This window comes from Protopterus annectens, chromosome 1.part1 (assembly GCF_019279795.1).
Source record: "Protopterus annectens isolate FY-2018-M chromosome 1.part1, PAN1.0, whole genome shotgun sequence".
NCBI lineage: Eukaryota > Metazoa > Chordata > Ceratodontiformes > Protopteridae > Protopterus > Protopterus annectens.
Window position 1 is genome coordinate 803,165,750 of NC_056726.1, and position 15,549 is coordinate 803,181,298.

At 41.3% G+C, this 15,549-nt stretch overlaps 1 long non-coding RNA gene across 2 annotated transcripts in view; it reads left to right on the plus strand.

The window, feature by feature from the left end:
• Window positions 1-3,300: 3,300 nt before the first annotated feature.
• Window positions 3,301-15,549, plus strand: part of LOC122807227 — a 78,973-nt gene continuing 66,724 nt past the window's right edge. Inside the window, exons 1-5 of one of the 2 annotated variants that reach the window (XR_006365605.1) lie at window positions 3,301-3,444; window positions 6,014-6,140; window positions 8,704-8,830; window positions 11,397-11,523; window positions 14,098-14,224. This is a non-coding gene — a long non-coding RNA (uncharacterized LOC122807227). Of the gene's footprint in view, window positions 3,445-4,307; window positions 4,383-6,013; window positions 6,141-8,703; window positions 8,831-11,396; window positions 11,524-14,097; window positions 14,225-15,549 lie in introns of those variants that run through there. The other variant, XR_006365606.1, reaches the window with a different exon arrangement.

The window sequence follows — 15,549 nt, forward strand, 5'->3', positions numbered from 1 at the left end:
TGCCCACCCATACAGCAGATACCAGTGTCAGGAGCTACATAGTATCCTCAGCTGAATGGCACACAAACATAGCTGCAGCATACTCTAGCGCTATAGTCACTACTGTGAATTTACTCACCATGGTGCTGACTGAAGTACTATTGCCACTATTAATAGACTCCATGGTTTGCATATCTGTTGGTATTTTCTGCAGCAAAGAAAACAACTGAAATGAGCATGGAATTAAGTTGAATCTACAACCTGCTACTTGTCTATCCACCTCTGTGACATACACACACAACTAATCTCTGAACCTACCCATACCAACAACTCCCACATCCCTAGCACTCATTATTTGGATACTAGATTCTGATCCCTCCAAATATCATAACCCTGAAACCCTAGCCAACTCCCTAAGGGATCACTCCCAATAAAAGTTCTTAGATTCACTCCTCATTTCACTAGACCACACAAATATATAACTTGTCGCAAACTATCTAACTTCTGCCCAGAGACTTTTAAAGACCTCCTCTCTAGAGTGAACTGGACTTATCTTATCCAACTCCCTCTCGATGAAGCACTCCACTCATTCAACTCTACCTTCCTCAACATTCTTAACTCACTTGCACCTCTCTGCACAGTCCATATAAAATTTAACACATCGCCATGGCTAACCAATGCTACTCACACCCTAATGAAAACTAGAGACAGGATGTGGAAAACATGGGTAAAAACTAAGCTCCCTACTGATTTGCAAAAATATAAGGGACTCAGAAATCTAACAAAAAACCCACATTATTAAAGGCAAAAAGACTTCTACTTTAACCCTCCTACAACATTAAGATTAACCAAATATTGCATCCTGGTAACCCTTCTTCTCCCAATCTCCTGCCCAAACAAGATACCAGAAGAAACTGCCACCATCTTTAACACCTATTTTATCAAAGCCATATCTAGAAAGATTGACTATGTCCCCTCTACTACTAATGTTACTAACTTCTCTGAACCCTCTCCTATTATAAATACTTCTAATACTTTTTCCCCTCAGATGTGTACCTACTAGCTGCTACATTAAATCTCTACTCTCCAAATTAAAACCCTGTTCTACATGAGCTAGCAATATTCCTCCCTATTTCATTCAGTTAGCAGCTGACTCAGTTGCTCTCCCTGTATCTCTCTTGATTAACCACTCTATCTCTGAGTCAATAGTCCCTTCTATCTGGAAAGAAATTTGTATTCTACCTATACATAAAGGAGGTAACTGTACTGAAATCACAAACTTTAGACCTATTATTATCCTCTCATCACTCTCAAAAGTACTGGAAAAATGCATACATAAGACCACCAGTTCAGAACTGGTGGTCAAGGACACCACATGAACAAATGCTGTAGACATAGCAAACCTACTGGCTGATAGGTTCAGAGAAAACTTCACTGCTGTAGGCAAAACCAACAGACCTTTTAAAGAACGGATTCTACACCATCTATCTGATATTTGCAATAGAGTTGAGAATAATGCTTTATATGGGCATATTAAAAATGATAAAACACATTGGTTTCAATTTATTGTCATAAGCATGTTAAGAGAGAATTTGAGAAGGGGTGATATACATAATAACACTGAACTACAAGAAACTAAATGGATTATGGAACTGAAAGCTGATCGTCCACCTGGTCTCAATGGTGCTATCCTTCTTAAGCCCATTTTAAAAGCAAGAGGCCTTGCCAAAAAATGCATTTGATCTAATGAAACATGCCAATTGTCTTTAGTAAATACGGGCTATGTACTCTGTTGTCTTGCCTTTCTTAAGAGTCCCTGTAACTAAGTCAACATGAGCACAGTATTTCGCCCTTTGGTTCCCCTTGCCTTCTTTGAGTGTACGACTTTCAGTTTGTGTTTTGATTGTTTCTTTCCTCCTATGACTATGTATAGTCATGGTTTAACTTCCAGTGGAAGTTAAGCTTTCTGACTAAGATTAATTGGTTATTTCTTTCTTCTGGCTCCCAATCTTGGAAGCTAAGCAGGGTCGGCTGTTGGGCATCTGGAGACAGGAGCTTACCCTGGGATTAGTGGTCAACTGTGAGACTCAAGCAAAGTCCCTTTCCAGCCTTCCTTCCCTCTGGGATTAAAGGAACGTCAGACCTGAGCCCATAACTCACACTATCAAGAGGCACCGACTTATTTTGTGAATATAAAGTGGTCAACTGTGAGACTCAAGCAAAGTCCCTTTCCAGCCTTCCTTCCCTCTGGGATTAAAGGAACGTCAGACCTGAGCCCATAACTTACACTATCAAGAGGCACCAACTTATTTTGTGAATATAAAGTGGTCAACTGTGAGACTCAAGCAAAGTCCCTTTCCAGCCTTCCTTCCCTCTGGGATTAAAGGAACGTCAGACCTGAGCCCATAACTTACACTATCAAGAGACACCGACTTATTTTGTGAATATAAAGTGGTCAACTGTGAGACTCAAGCAAAGTCCCTTTCCAGCCTTCCTTCCTTCTGGGATTAAAGGAACGTCAGACCTGAGCCCATAACTTACACTATCAAGAGGCACCGACTTATTTTGTGAATATAAAGTGGTCAACTGTGAGACTCAAGCAAAGTCCCTTACCAGCCTTTCTTCCCTCTGGGATTAAAGGAACGTCAGACCTGAGCCCATAACTTACACTATCAAGAGGCACCGACTTATTTTGTGAATATAAAGTGGTCAACTGTGAGACTCAAGCAAAGTCCCTTTCCAGCCTTCCTTCCCTCTGGGATTAAAGGAACGTCAGACCTGAGCCCATAACTTACACTATCAAGAGGCACCGACTTATTTTGTGAATATAAAGTGGTCAACTGTGAGACTCAAGCAAAGTCCCTTTCCAGCCTTCCTTCCCTCTGGGATTAAAGGAACGTCAGACCTGAGCCCATAACTTACACTATCAAGAGGCACCGACTTATTTTGTGAATATAAAGTGGTCAACTGTGAGACTCAAGCAAAGTCCCTTTCCAGCCTTCCTTCCCTCTGGGATTAAAGGAACGTCAGACCTGAGCCCATAACTTACACTATCAAGAGGCACCGACTTATTTTGTGAATATAAAGTGGTCAACTGTGAGACTCAAGCAAAGTCCCTTTCCAGCCTTCCTTCCTCTGGGATTAAAGGAACGTCAGACCTGAGCCCATAACTTACACTATCAAGAGGCACCGACTTATTTTGTGAATATAAAGTGGTCAACTGTGAGACTCAAGCAAAGTCCCTTTCCAGCCTTCCTTCCCTCTGGGATTAAAGGAACGTCAGACCTGAGCCCAAAACTTACACGATTAAGAGGCACCGACTTATTTTGTGAATATAAAGTGGTCAACTGTGAGACTCAAGCAAAGTCCCTTTCCAGCCTTCCTTCCCTCTGGGATTAAAGGAACGTCAGACCTGAGCCCATAACTTACACTATCAAGAGGCACCGACTTATTTTGTGAATATAAGTATGTTATGTTTCCTTGCTAGAGCAGACTTACTCTATTTGTGTACCTCGGGTTAAGCAACCCTCCAGTACCTCCTGCAGCCTACTTATTCCCCCTTCCACATTAGATACCTCCATTTTAATTCTATCTTTATCTACCTCAACTATCCTTAATTGTTAGCATACTACTCTCCTCCCCCCCCCCCTTTCGTACCTAGTCCTCTGCTATACTGCCTGTTCCTGTAACCATACATCCTACCACAAAGGGGCACCTCTATCATAGTTCTCCTGTGTTCTCCATTTCTTCCACCCCTGCTTATCTTCTGCCTCCATTACACTTTCTTATCGAAAGCTTCTTCCTGATCTGCTTTTTAACCTAACCTCTTTTACCTTACCTGTTTTCCTCTCACTCTATATCCTCTACATTTTTACCTCTACTCATTACAGAAATTACTCATATTTTTTTTTCTCTAACTCACTGACTTACCTGTTTGTTTCTCCCTTTCTCTGATTGTTTCCTGCTGAACTTCTCTCTCTTGTGTCTTACTTTTGTGGCTTTAGTCACCCTCTTACAGCTTACATATGCTTATATCCTTTCAAAGTGTTTATTCCACCTCCCCTAACTAATACTAACATCTTGCCCTCTATAACGCTCTTCAGCTGTGTCTAATTCTTGACTTATAATACATTGCCCTACACTATGTAAACCCTTTTTTCAGACCTACATTACTTTCTCCCTGCACCTCCCCTATCACACACGCAATTCACCTAGCCAATAACCAGTTACTCTCTATCACGTCAACTCCTCCCTATGGCTTATTTTCAGGGTTACTCCCCCATCTCCCTCCTCTGTACCCACCTATAGCTTATAAATACAACCCCCTGCCCTTTTACGCCATCTTTCTTCCCCTTCTTTCGTTGGCTGTTGGGCGTCTGGAGACAGGAGCTTACCCTGGGACTGTGAGTACTTGAATGTATATGTTGTATATTGCTATTTGCTCAGTCTTGTGTCATTTCATAGTGGTATCTAACCTGACAGTCCTAAAAGCTATGTATACTGAAAGTATTTTTACCTGTTTAAATATTGATAGTCTGCTTTTATAGCTCCTGTAAACGCTACTTCCTAGTCGCTTACCTTACAACAGATATCATTGTTCCTGTGTTTACTGGGAGCGCGTTTGCATAACAGGTTAAGTTAAACTGTTTAGCTTATTCATATGGGCCTCAATGGATAAGAGCTAATGTGATTCACAACTAAGACTTATGGATAGGCCTCTGTTAATTGTTATTAAGGTTCTTTTTGCCACTCGCATATAACCCTGTTCCTACTGTTTCAATGCTTGAATGTGTGTTTGCAATAGGTTTCGATTGTCTTCTGCTGGTCAGCGTATTCACCTGGGCTTGTTGTGCATGTATTTAAGACCCATTTGCAGCAACTATATGTCCTTGTGAATTGTTTAACTACGTGCTAATTTGCTTATCCGCATACAACTCTGTTCTCACTTACCAAAGATTCATATCTATCTGAGACAATAATGTGTTTAATGTTGCTAGCTAAATCTTTCGCTCTGTTGCAACTGTTTAGCGTGCACGTTGGCGTGCTACCTCTCTAAGTCATCCATCTAGAGTATAACGCTACTCAAAGGCTAACTCAGTCTGTTACTCTACTGTAACTCTTCAGCTGTTGTATCTGTTTAGCGTGCACGCTGGTGTCCCAACTCTCTACGTCATCCGTCTAGAGTATAGCGATACTGTAAGGCTCACTCAGCCTGGTACACTGCTGCAACTACTCAGCGTCGCTGAAAGCTAACTTGATTTTGCTCTGTCTAGCGGGACTGCGACGACCTATACTTTTTATTGCATTGTTGAAATTCAGCGTGTTGGCCTGCTACACCGCTGAACCCCTTCTACACACCCTGTCTGTCCACCGAACAGTAGTGGAACCCTTTAGGATATCACTAGCTGTACTACTTTCCCCTAGCAGACCTATCACAGAGGCCAAAGATTTCCATTGTAACTCCCTTTAACTGGAGTCAGGCGCCTGTATCTCTGTGCCCCAAGTGGAAACTTGACCGTTTTCACTGTATAGTAGCTTTACCTTGGAATTATTAGATAACTGGGACTCCAGATTACAGGCCAGGGTAGAGTGAGCGTGGAGGCAAGTACTTCCTTTCCCAACCCTGTTTACCTGAAAAGAACTCCTTTATCTCTGGGCCCCTACTGTTACTGAGTCTAAGTTTACTGTAAGGCAACTTTACAAAGGAATTCCCTGAGGATTGGGAATGCCAGGTTTCACTAACTGATAACAATTATTGTGGCTCATTATTATAGAATACATTCATCTTGAACCCTTTGCCTGAATGTTATCCTGTTAGAAAGTATTATTTATGTAAAGGTTTTACTCGTTTTTTGCTGTATACTGTACGCTTAAACTTGTTTTATTTGATTTTTCTCCAATGTTTATTGCTCTGTACCTAGTATTTTAGTGATACTGTTTTTTTATAAATGCTTATCCACTGCTACTACTTTCTGCTTCTAGCTACTTAGCTCTATTCACTCACTATCTCTCTCCCTCATTTACCTTATAACAGAGTGGTCAACTGTGAGACTCAAGCAAAGTCCCTTTCCAGCCTTCCTTCCCTCTGGGATTAAAGGAACGTCAGACCTGAGCCCATAACTTACACTATCAAGAGGCACCGACTTATTTTGTGAATATAAGTATGTTATGTTTCCTTGCTAGAGCAGACTTACTCTATTTGTGTACCTCGGGTTAAGCAACCCTCCAGTACCTCCTGCAGCCTACTTATTCCCCCTTCCACATTAGATACCTCCATTTTAATTCTATCTTTATCTACCTCAACTATCCTTAATTGTTAGCATACTACTCTCCTTCCCCCCCCCTTTCGTACCTAGTCCTCTGCTATACTGCCTGTTCCTGTAACCATACATCCTACCACAAAGGGGCACCTCTATCATAGTTCTCCTGTGTTCTCCATTTCTTCCACCCCTGCTTATCTTCTGCCTCCATTACACTTTCTTATCGAAAGCTTCTTCCTGATCTGCTTTTTAACCTAACCTCTTTTACCTTACCTGTTTTCCTCTCACTCTATATCCTCTACATTTTTACCTCTACTCATTACAGAAATTACTCATATTTTTTTCTCTAACTCACTGACTTACCTGTTTGTTTCTCCCTTTCTCTGATTGTTTCCTGCTGAACTTCTCTCTCTTGTGTCTTACTTTTGTGGCTTTAGTCACCCTCTTACAGCTTACATATGCTTATATCCTTTCAAAGTGTTTATTCCACCTCCCCTAACTAATACTAACATCTTGCCCTCTATAACGCTCTTCAGCTGTGTCTAATTCTTGACTTATAATACATTGTCCTACACTATGTAAACCCTTTTTTCAGACCTACATTACTTTCTCCCTGCACCTCCCTATCACACACGCAATTCACCTAGCCAATAACCAGTTACTCTCTATCACGTCAACTCCTCCCTATGGCTTATTTTCAGGGTTACTCCCCCATCTCCCTCCTCTGTACCCACCTATAGCTTATAAATACAACCCCCTGCCCTTTTACGCCATCTTTCTTCCCCTTCTTTCGTTGGCTGTTGGGCGTCTGGAGACAGGAGCTTACCCTGGGACTGTGAGTACTTGAATGTATATGTTGTATATTGCTATTTGCTCAGTCTTGTGTCATTTCATAGTGGTATCTAACCTGACAGTCCTAAAAGCTATGTATACTGAAAGTATTTTTACCTGTTTAAATATTGATAGTCTGCTTTTATAGCTCCTGTAAACGCTACTTCCTAGTCGCCACCTTACAACAGATATCATTGTTCCTGTGTTTACTGGGAGCGCGTTTGCATAACAGGTTAAGTTAAACTGTTTAGCTTATTCATATGGGCCTCAATGGATAAGAGCTAATGTGATTCACAACTAAGACTTATGGATAGGCCTCTGTTAATTGTTATTAAGGTTCTTTTGCCACTCGCATATAACCCTGTTCCTACTGTTTCAATGCTTGAATGTGTGTTTGCAATAGGTTTCGATTGTCTTCTGCTGGTCAGCGTATTCACCTGGGCTTGTTGTGCATGTATTTAAGACCCATTTGCAGCAACTATATGTCCTTGTGAATTGTTTAACTACGTGCTAATTTGCTTATCCGCATACAACTCTGTTCTCACTTACCAAAGATTCATATCTATCTGAGACAATAATGTGTTTAATGTTGCTAGCTAAATCTTTCGCTCTGTTGCAACTGTTTAGCGTGCACGTTGGCGTGCTACCTCTCTAAGTCATCCATCTAGAGTATAACGCTACTCAAAGGCTAACTCAGTCTGTTACTCTACTGTAACTCTTCAGCTGTTGTATCTGTTTAGCGTGCACGCTGGTGTCCCAACTCTCTACGTCATCCGTCTAGAGTATAGCGATACTGTAAGGCTCACTCAGCCTGGTACACTGCTGCAACTACTCAGCGTCGCTGAAAGCTAACTTGATTTTGCTCTGTCTAGCGGGACTGCGACGACCTATACTTTTTATTGCATTGTTGAAATTCAGCGTGTTGGCCTGCTACACCGCTGAACCCCTTCTACACACCCTGTCTGTCCACCGAACAGTAGTGGAACCCTTTAGGATATCACTAGCTGTACTACTTTCCCCTAGCAGACCTATCACAGAGGCCAAAGATTTCCATTGTAACTCCCTTTAACTGGAGTCAGGCATCTGTATCTCTGTGCCCCAAGTGGAAATTTGACCATTTTCACTGTATAGTAGCTTTACCTTGGAATTATTAGATAACTGGGACTCCAGATTACAGGCCAGGGTAGAGTGAGCGTGGAGGCAAGTACTTCCTTTCCCAACCCTGTTTACCTGAAAAGAACTCCTTTATCTCTGGGCCCCTACTGTTACTGAGTCTAAGTTTACTGTAAGGCAACTTTACAAAGGAATTCCCTGAGGATTGGGAATGCCAGGTTTCACTAACTGATAACAATTATTGTGGCTCATTATTATAGAATACATTCATCTTGAACCCTTTGCCTGAATGTTATCCTGTTAGAAAGTATTATTTATGTAAAGGTTTTACTCGTTTTTTGCTGTATACTGTACGCTTAAACTTGTTTTATTTGATTTTTCTCCAATGTTTATTGCTCTGTACCTAGTATTTTAGTGATACTGTTTTTTTATAAATGCTTATCCACTGCTACTACTTTCTGCTTCTAGCTACTTAGCTCTATTCACTCACTATCTCTCTCCCTCATTTACCTTATAACAGAGTGGTCAACTGTGAGACTCAAGCAAAGTCCCTTTCCAGCCTTCCTTCCCTCTGGGATTAAAGGAACGTCAGACCTGAGCCCATAACTTACACTATCAAGAGGCACCGACTTATTTTGTGAATATAAGTATGTTATGTTTCCTTGCTAGAGCAGACTTACTCTATTTGTGTACCTCGGGTTAAGCAACCCTCCAGTACCTCCTGCAGCCTACTTATTCCCCCTTCCACATTAGATACCTCCATTTTAATTCTATCTTTATCTACCTCAACTATCCTTAATTGTTAGCATACTACTCTCCTTCCCCCCTCCCCCTTTCGTACCTAGTCCTCTGCTATACTGCCTGTTCCTGTAACCATACATCCTACCACAAACAGGCACCTCTATCATAGTTCTCCTGTGTTCTCCATTTCTTCCACCCCTGCTTATCTTCTGCCTCCATTACACTTTCTTATCGAAAGCTTCTTCCTGATCTGCTTTTTAACCTAACCTCTTTTACCTTACCTGTTTTCCTCTCACTCTATATCCTCTACATTTTTACCTCTACTCATTACAGAAATTACTCATATTTTTTTTTCTCTAACTCACTGACTTACCTGTTTGTTTCTCCCTTTCTCTGATTGTTTCCTGCTGAACTTCTCTCTCTTGTGTCTTACTTTTGTGGCTTTAGTCACCCTCTTACAGCTTACATATGCTTATATCCTTTCAAAGTGTTTATTCCACCTCCCCTAACTAATACTAACATCTTGCCCTCTATAACGCTCTTCAGCTGTGTCTAATTCTTGACTTATAATACATTGTCCTACACTATGTAAACCCTTTTTTCAAACCTACATTACTTTCTCCCTGCACCTCCCCTATCACACACGCAATTCACCTAGCCAATAACCAGTTACTCTCTATCACGTCAACTCCTCCCTATGGCTTATTTTCAGGGTTACTCCCCCATCTCCCTCCTCTGTACCCCCCCATAGCTTATAAATACAACCCCTGCCCTTTTCGCCATCTTTCTTCCCCTTCTTTCGTTGGCTGTTGGGCGTCTGGAGACAGGAGCTTACCCTGGGACTGTGAGTACTTGAATGTATATGTTGTATATTGCTATTTGCTCAGTCTTGTGTCATTTCATAGTGGTATCTAACCTGACAGTCCTAAAAGCTATGTATACTGAAAGTATTTTTACCTGTTTAAATATTGATAGTCTGCTTTTATAGCTCCTGTAAACGCTACTTCCTAGTCGCTTACCTTACAACAGATATCATTGTTCCTGTGTTTACTGGGAGCGCGTTTGCATAACAGGTTAAGTTAAACTGTTTAGCTTATTCATATGGGCCTCAATGGATAAGAGCTAATGTGATTCACAACTAAGACTTATGGATAGGCCTCTGTTAATTGTTATTAAGGTTCTTTTGCCACTCGCATATAACCCTGTTCCTACTGTTTCAATGCTTGAATGTGTGTTTGCAATAGGTTTCGATTGTCTTCTGCTGGTCAGCGTATTCACCTGGGCTTGTTGTGCATGTATTTAAGACCCATTTGCAGCAACTATATGTCCTTGTGAATTGTTTAACTACGTGCTAATTTGCTTATCCGCATACAACTCTGTTCTCACTTACCAAAGATTCATATCTATCTGAGACAATAATGTGTTTAATGTTGCTAGCTAAATCTTTCGCTCTGTTGCAACTGTTTAGCGTGCACGTTGGCGTGCTACCTCTCTAAGTCATCCATCTAGAGTATAACGCTACTCAAAGGCTAACTCAGTCTGTTACTCTACTGTAACTCTTCAGCTGTTGTATCTGTTTAGCGTGCACGCTGGTGTCCCAACTCTCTACGTCATCCGTCTAGAGTATAGCGATACTGTAAGGCTCACTCAGCCTGGTACACTGCTGCAACTACTCAGCGTCGCTGAAAGCTAACTTGATTTTGCTCTGTCTAGCGGGACTGCGACGACCTATACTTTTTATTGCATTGTTGAAATTCAGCGTGTTGGCCTGCTACACTGCTGAACCCCTTCTACACACCCTGTCTGTCCACCGAACAGTAGTGGAACCCTTTAGGATATCACTAGCTGTACTACTTTCCCCTAGCAGACCTATCACAGAGGCCAAAGATTTCCATTGTAACTCCCTTTAACTGGAGTCAGGCGTCTGTATCTCTGTGCCCCAAGTGGAAACGACCGTTTTCACTGTATAGTAGCTTTACCTTGGAATTATTAGATAACTGGGACTCCAGATTACAGGCCAGGGTAGAGTGAGCGTGGAGGCAAGTACTTCCTTTCCCAACCCTGTTTACCTGAAAAGAACTCCTTTATCTCTGGGCCCCTACTGTTACTGAGTCTAAGTTTACTGTAAGGCAACTTTACAAAGGAATTCCCTGAGGATTGGGAATGCCAGGTTTCACTAACTGATAACAATTATTGTGGCTCATTATTATAGAATACATTCATCTTGAACCCTTTGCCTGAATGTTATCCTGTTAGAAAGTATTATTTATGTAAAGGTTTTACTCGTTTTTTGCTGTATACTGTACGCTTAAACTTGTTTTATTTGATTTTTCTCCAATGTTTATTGCTCTGTACCTAGTATTTTAGTGATACTGTTTTTTTATAAATGCTTATCCACTGCTACTACTTTCTGCTTCTAGCTACTTAGCTCTATTCACTCACTATCTCTCTCCCTCATTTACCTTATAACAGAGTGGTCAACTGTGAGACTCAAGCAAAGTCCCTTTCCAGCCTTCCTTCCCTCTGGGATTAAAGGAACGTCAGACCTGAGCCCATAACTTACACTATCAAGAGGCACCGACTTATTTTGTGAATATAAGTATGTTATGTTTCCTTGCTAGAGCAGACTTACTCTATTTGTGTACCTCGGGTTAAGCAACCCTCCAGTACCTCCTGCAGCCTACTTATTCCCCCTTCCACATTAGATACCTCCATTTTAATTCTATCTTTATCTACCTCAACTATCCTTAATTGTTAGCATACTACTCTCCTTCCCCCCTCCCCCTTTCGTACCTAGTCCTCTGCTATACTGCCTGTTCCTGTAACCATACATCCTACCACAAAGGGGCACCTCTATCATAGTTCTCCTGTGTTCTCCATTTCTTCCACCCCTGCTTATCTTCTGCCTCCATTACACTTTCTTATCGAAAGCTTCTTCCTGATCTGCTTTTTAACCTAACCTCTTTTACCTTACCTGTTTTCCTCTCACTCTATATCCTCTACATTTTACCTCTACTCATTACAGAAATTACTCATATTTTTTTCTCTAACTCACTGACTTACCTGTTTGTTTCTCCCTTTCTCTGATTGTTTCCTGCTGAACTTCTCTCTCTTGTGTCTTACTTTTGTGGCTTTAGTCACCCTCTTACAGCTTACATATGCTTATATCCTTTCAAAGTGTTTATTCCACCTCCCCTAACTAATACTAACATCTTGCCCTCTATAACGCTCTTCAGCTGTGTCTAATTCTTGACTTATAATACATTGTCCTACACTATGTAAACCCTTTTTTCAGACCTACATTACTTTCTCCCTGCACCTCCCCTATCACACACGCAATTCACCTAGCCAATAACCAGTTACTCTCTATCACGTCAACTCCTCCCTATGGCTTATTTTCAGGGTTACTCCCCCATCTCCCTCCTCTGTACCCCCCTATAGCTTATAAATACAACCCCCTGCCCTTTTACGCCATCTTTCTTCCCCTTCTTTCGTTGGCTGTTGGGCGTCTGGAGACAGGAGCTTACCCTGGGACTGTGAGTACTTGAATGTATATGTTGTATATTGCTATTTGCTCAGTCTTGTGTCATTTCATAGTGGTATCTAACCTGACAGTCCTAAAAGCTATGTATACTGAAAGTATTTTTACCTGTTTAAATATTGATAGTCTGCTTTTATAGCTCCTGTAAACGCTACTTCCTAGTCGCTTACCTTACAACAGATATCATTGTTCCTGTGTTTACTGGGAGCGCGTTTGCATAACAGGTTAAGTTAAACTGTTTAGCTTATTCATATGGGCCTCAATGGATAAGAGCTAATGTGATTCACAACTAAGACTTATGGATAGGCCTCTGTTAATTGTTATTAAGGTTCTTTTTGCCACTCGCATATAACCCTGTTCCTACTGTTTCAATGCTTGAATGTGTGTTTGCAATAGGTTTCGATTGTCTTTTGCTGGTCAGCGTATTCACCTGGGCTTGTTGTGCATGTATTTAAGACCCATTTGCAGCAACTATATGTCCTTGTGAATTGTTTAACTACGTGCTAATTTGCTTATCCACATACAACTCTGTTCTCACTTACCAAAGATTCATATCTATCTGAGACAATAATGTGTTTAATGTTGCTAGCTAAATCTTTCGCTCTGTTGCAACTGTTTAGCGTGCACGTTGGCGTGCTACCTCTCTAAGTCATCCATCTAGAGTATAACGCTACTCAAAGGCTAACTCAGTCTGTTACTCTACTGTAACTCTTCAGCTGTTGTATCTGTTTAGCGTGCACGCTGCTGGTGTCCCAACTCTCTACGTCATCCGTCTAGAGTATAGCGATACTGTAAGGCTCACTCAGCCTGGTACACTGCTGCAACTACTCAGCGTCGCTGAAAGCTAACTTGATTTTGCTCTGTCTAGCGGGACTGCGACGACGACCTATACTTTTTATTGCATTGTTGAAATTCAGCGTGTTGGCCTGCTACACTGCTGAACCCCTTCTACACACCCTGTCTGTCCACCGAACAGTAGTGGAACCCTTTAGGATATCACTAGCTGTACTACTTTCCCCTAGCAGACCTATCACAGAGGCCAAAGATTTCCATTGTAACTCCCTTTAACTGGAGTCAGGCGCCTGTATCTCTGTGCCCCAAGTGGAAACTTGACCGTTTTCACTGTATAGTAGCTTTACCTTGGAATTATTAGATAACTGGGACTCCAGATTACAGGCCAGGGTAGAGTGAGCGTGGAGGCAAGTACTTCCTTTCCCAACCCTGTTTACCTGAAAAGAACTCCTTTATCTCTGGGCCCCTACTGTTACTGAGTCTAAGTTTACTGTAAGGCAACTTTACAAAGGAATTCCCTGAGGATTGGGAATGCCAGGTTTCACTAACTGATAACAATTATTGTGGCTCATTATTATAGAATACATTCATCTTGAACCCTTTGCCTGAATGTTATCCTGTTAGAAAGTATTATTTATGTAAAGGTTTTACTCGTTTTTTGCTGTATACTGTACGCTTAAACTTGTTTTATTTGATTTTTCTCCAATGTTTATTGCTCTGTACCTAGTATTTTAGTGATACTGTTTTTTTATAAATGCTTATCCACTGCTACTACTTTCTGCTTCTAGCTACTTAGCTCTATTCACTCACTATCTCTCTCCCTCATTTACCTTATAACAGAGTGGTCAACTGTGAGACTCAAGCAAAGTCCCTTTCCAGCCTTCCTTCCCTCTGGGATTAAAGGAACGTCAGACCTGAGCCCATAACTTACACTATCAAGAGGCACCGACTTATTTTGTGAATATAAGTATGTTATGTTTCCTTGCTAGAGCAGACTTACTCTATTTGTGTACCTCGGGTTAAGCAACCCTCCAGTACCTCCTGCAGCCTACTTATTCCCCCTTCCACATTAGATACCTCCATTTTAATTCTATCTTTATCTACCTCAACTATCCTTAATTGTTAGCATACTACTCTCCTTCCCCCCTCCCCCTTTCGTACCTAGTCCTCTGCTATACTGCCTGTTCCTGTAACCATACATCCTACCACAAAGGGGCACCTCTATCATAGTTCTCCTGTGTTCTCCATTTCTTCCACCCCTGCTTATCTTCTGCCTCCATTACACTTTCTTATCGAAAGCTTCTTCCTGATCTGCTTTTTAACCTAACCTCTTTTACCTTACCTGTTTTCCTCTCACTCTATATCCTCTACATTTTTACCTCTACTCATTACAGAAATTACTCATATTTTTTTCTCTAACTCACTGACTTACCTGTTTGTTTCTCCCTTTCTCTGATTGTTTCCTGCTGAACTTCTCTCTCTTGTGTCTTACTTTTGTGGCTTTAGTCACCCTCTTACAGCTTACATATGCTTATATCCTTTCAAAGTGTTTATTCCACCTCCCCTAACTAATACTAACATCTTGCCCTCTATAACGCTCTTCAGCTGTGTCTAATTCTTGACTTATAATACATTGTCCTACACTATGTAAACCCTTTTTTCAGACCTACATTACTTTCTCCCTGCACCTCCCCTATCACACACGCAATTCACCTAGCCAATAACCAGTTACTCTCTATCACGTCAACTCCTCCCTATGGCTTATTTTCAGGGTTACTCCCCCATCTCCCTCCTCTGTACCCCCCTATAGCTTATAAATACAACCCCCTGCCCTTTTACGCCATCTTTCTTCCCCTTCTTTCGTTGGCTGTTGGGCGTCTGGAGACAGGAGCTTACCCTGGGACTGTGAGTACTTGAATGTATATGTTGTATATTGCTATTTGCTCAGTCTTGTGTCATTTCATAGTGGTATCTAACCTGACAGTCCTAAAAGCTATGTATACTGAAAGTATTTTTACCTGTTTAAATATTGATAGTCTGCTTTTATAGCTCCTGTAAACGCTACTTCCTAGTCGCTTACCTTACAACAGATATCATTGTTCCTGTGTTTACTGGGAGCGCGTTTGCATAACAGGTTAAGTTAAACTGTTTAGCTTATTCATATGGGCCTCAATGGATAAGAGCTAATGTGATTCACAACTAAGACTTATGGATAGGCCTCTGTTAATTGTTATTAAGGTTCTTTTGCCACTCGCATATAACCCTGTTCCTACTGTTTCAATGTTTTTTAAA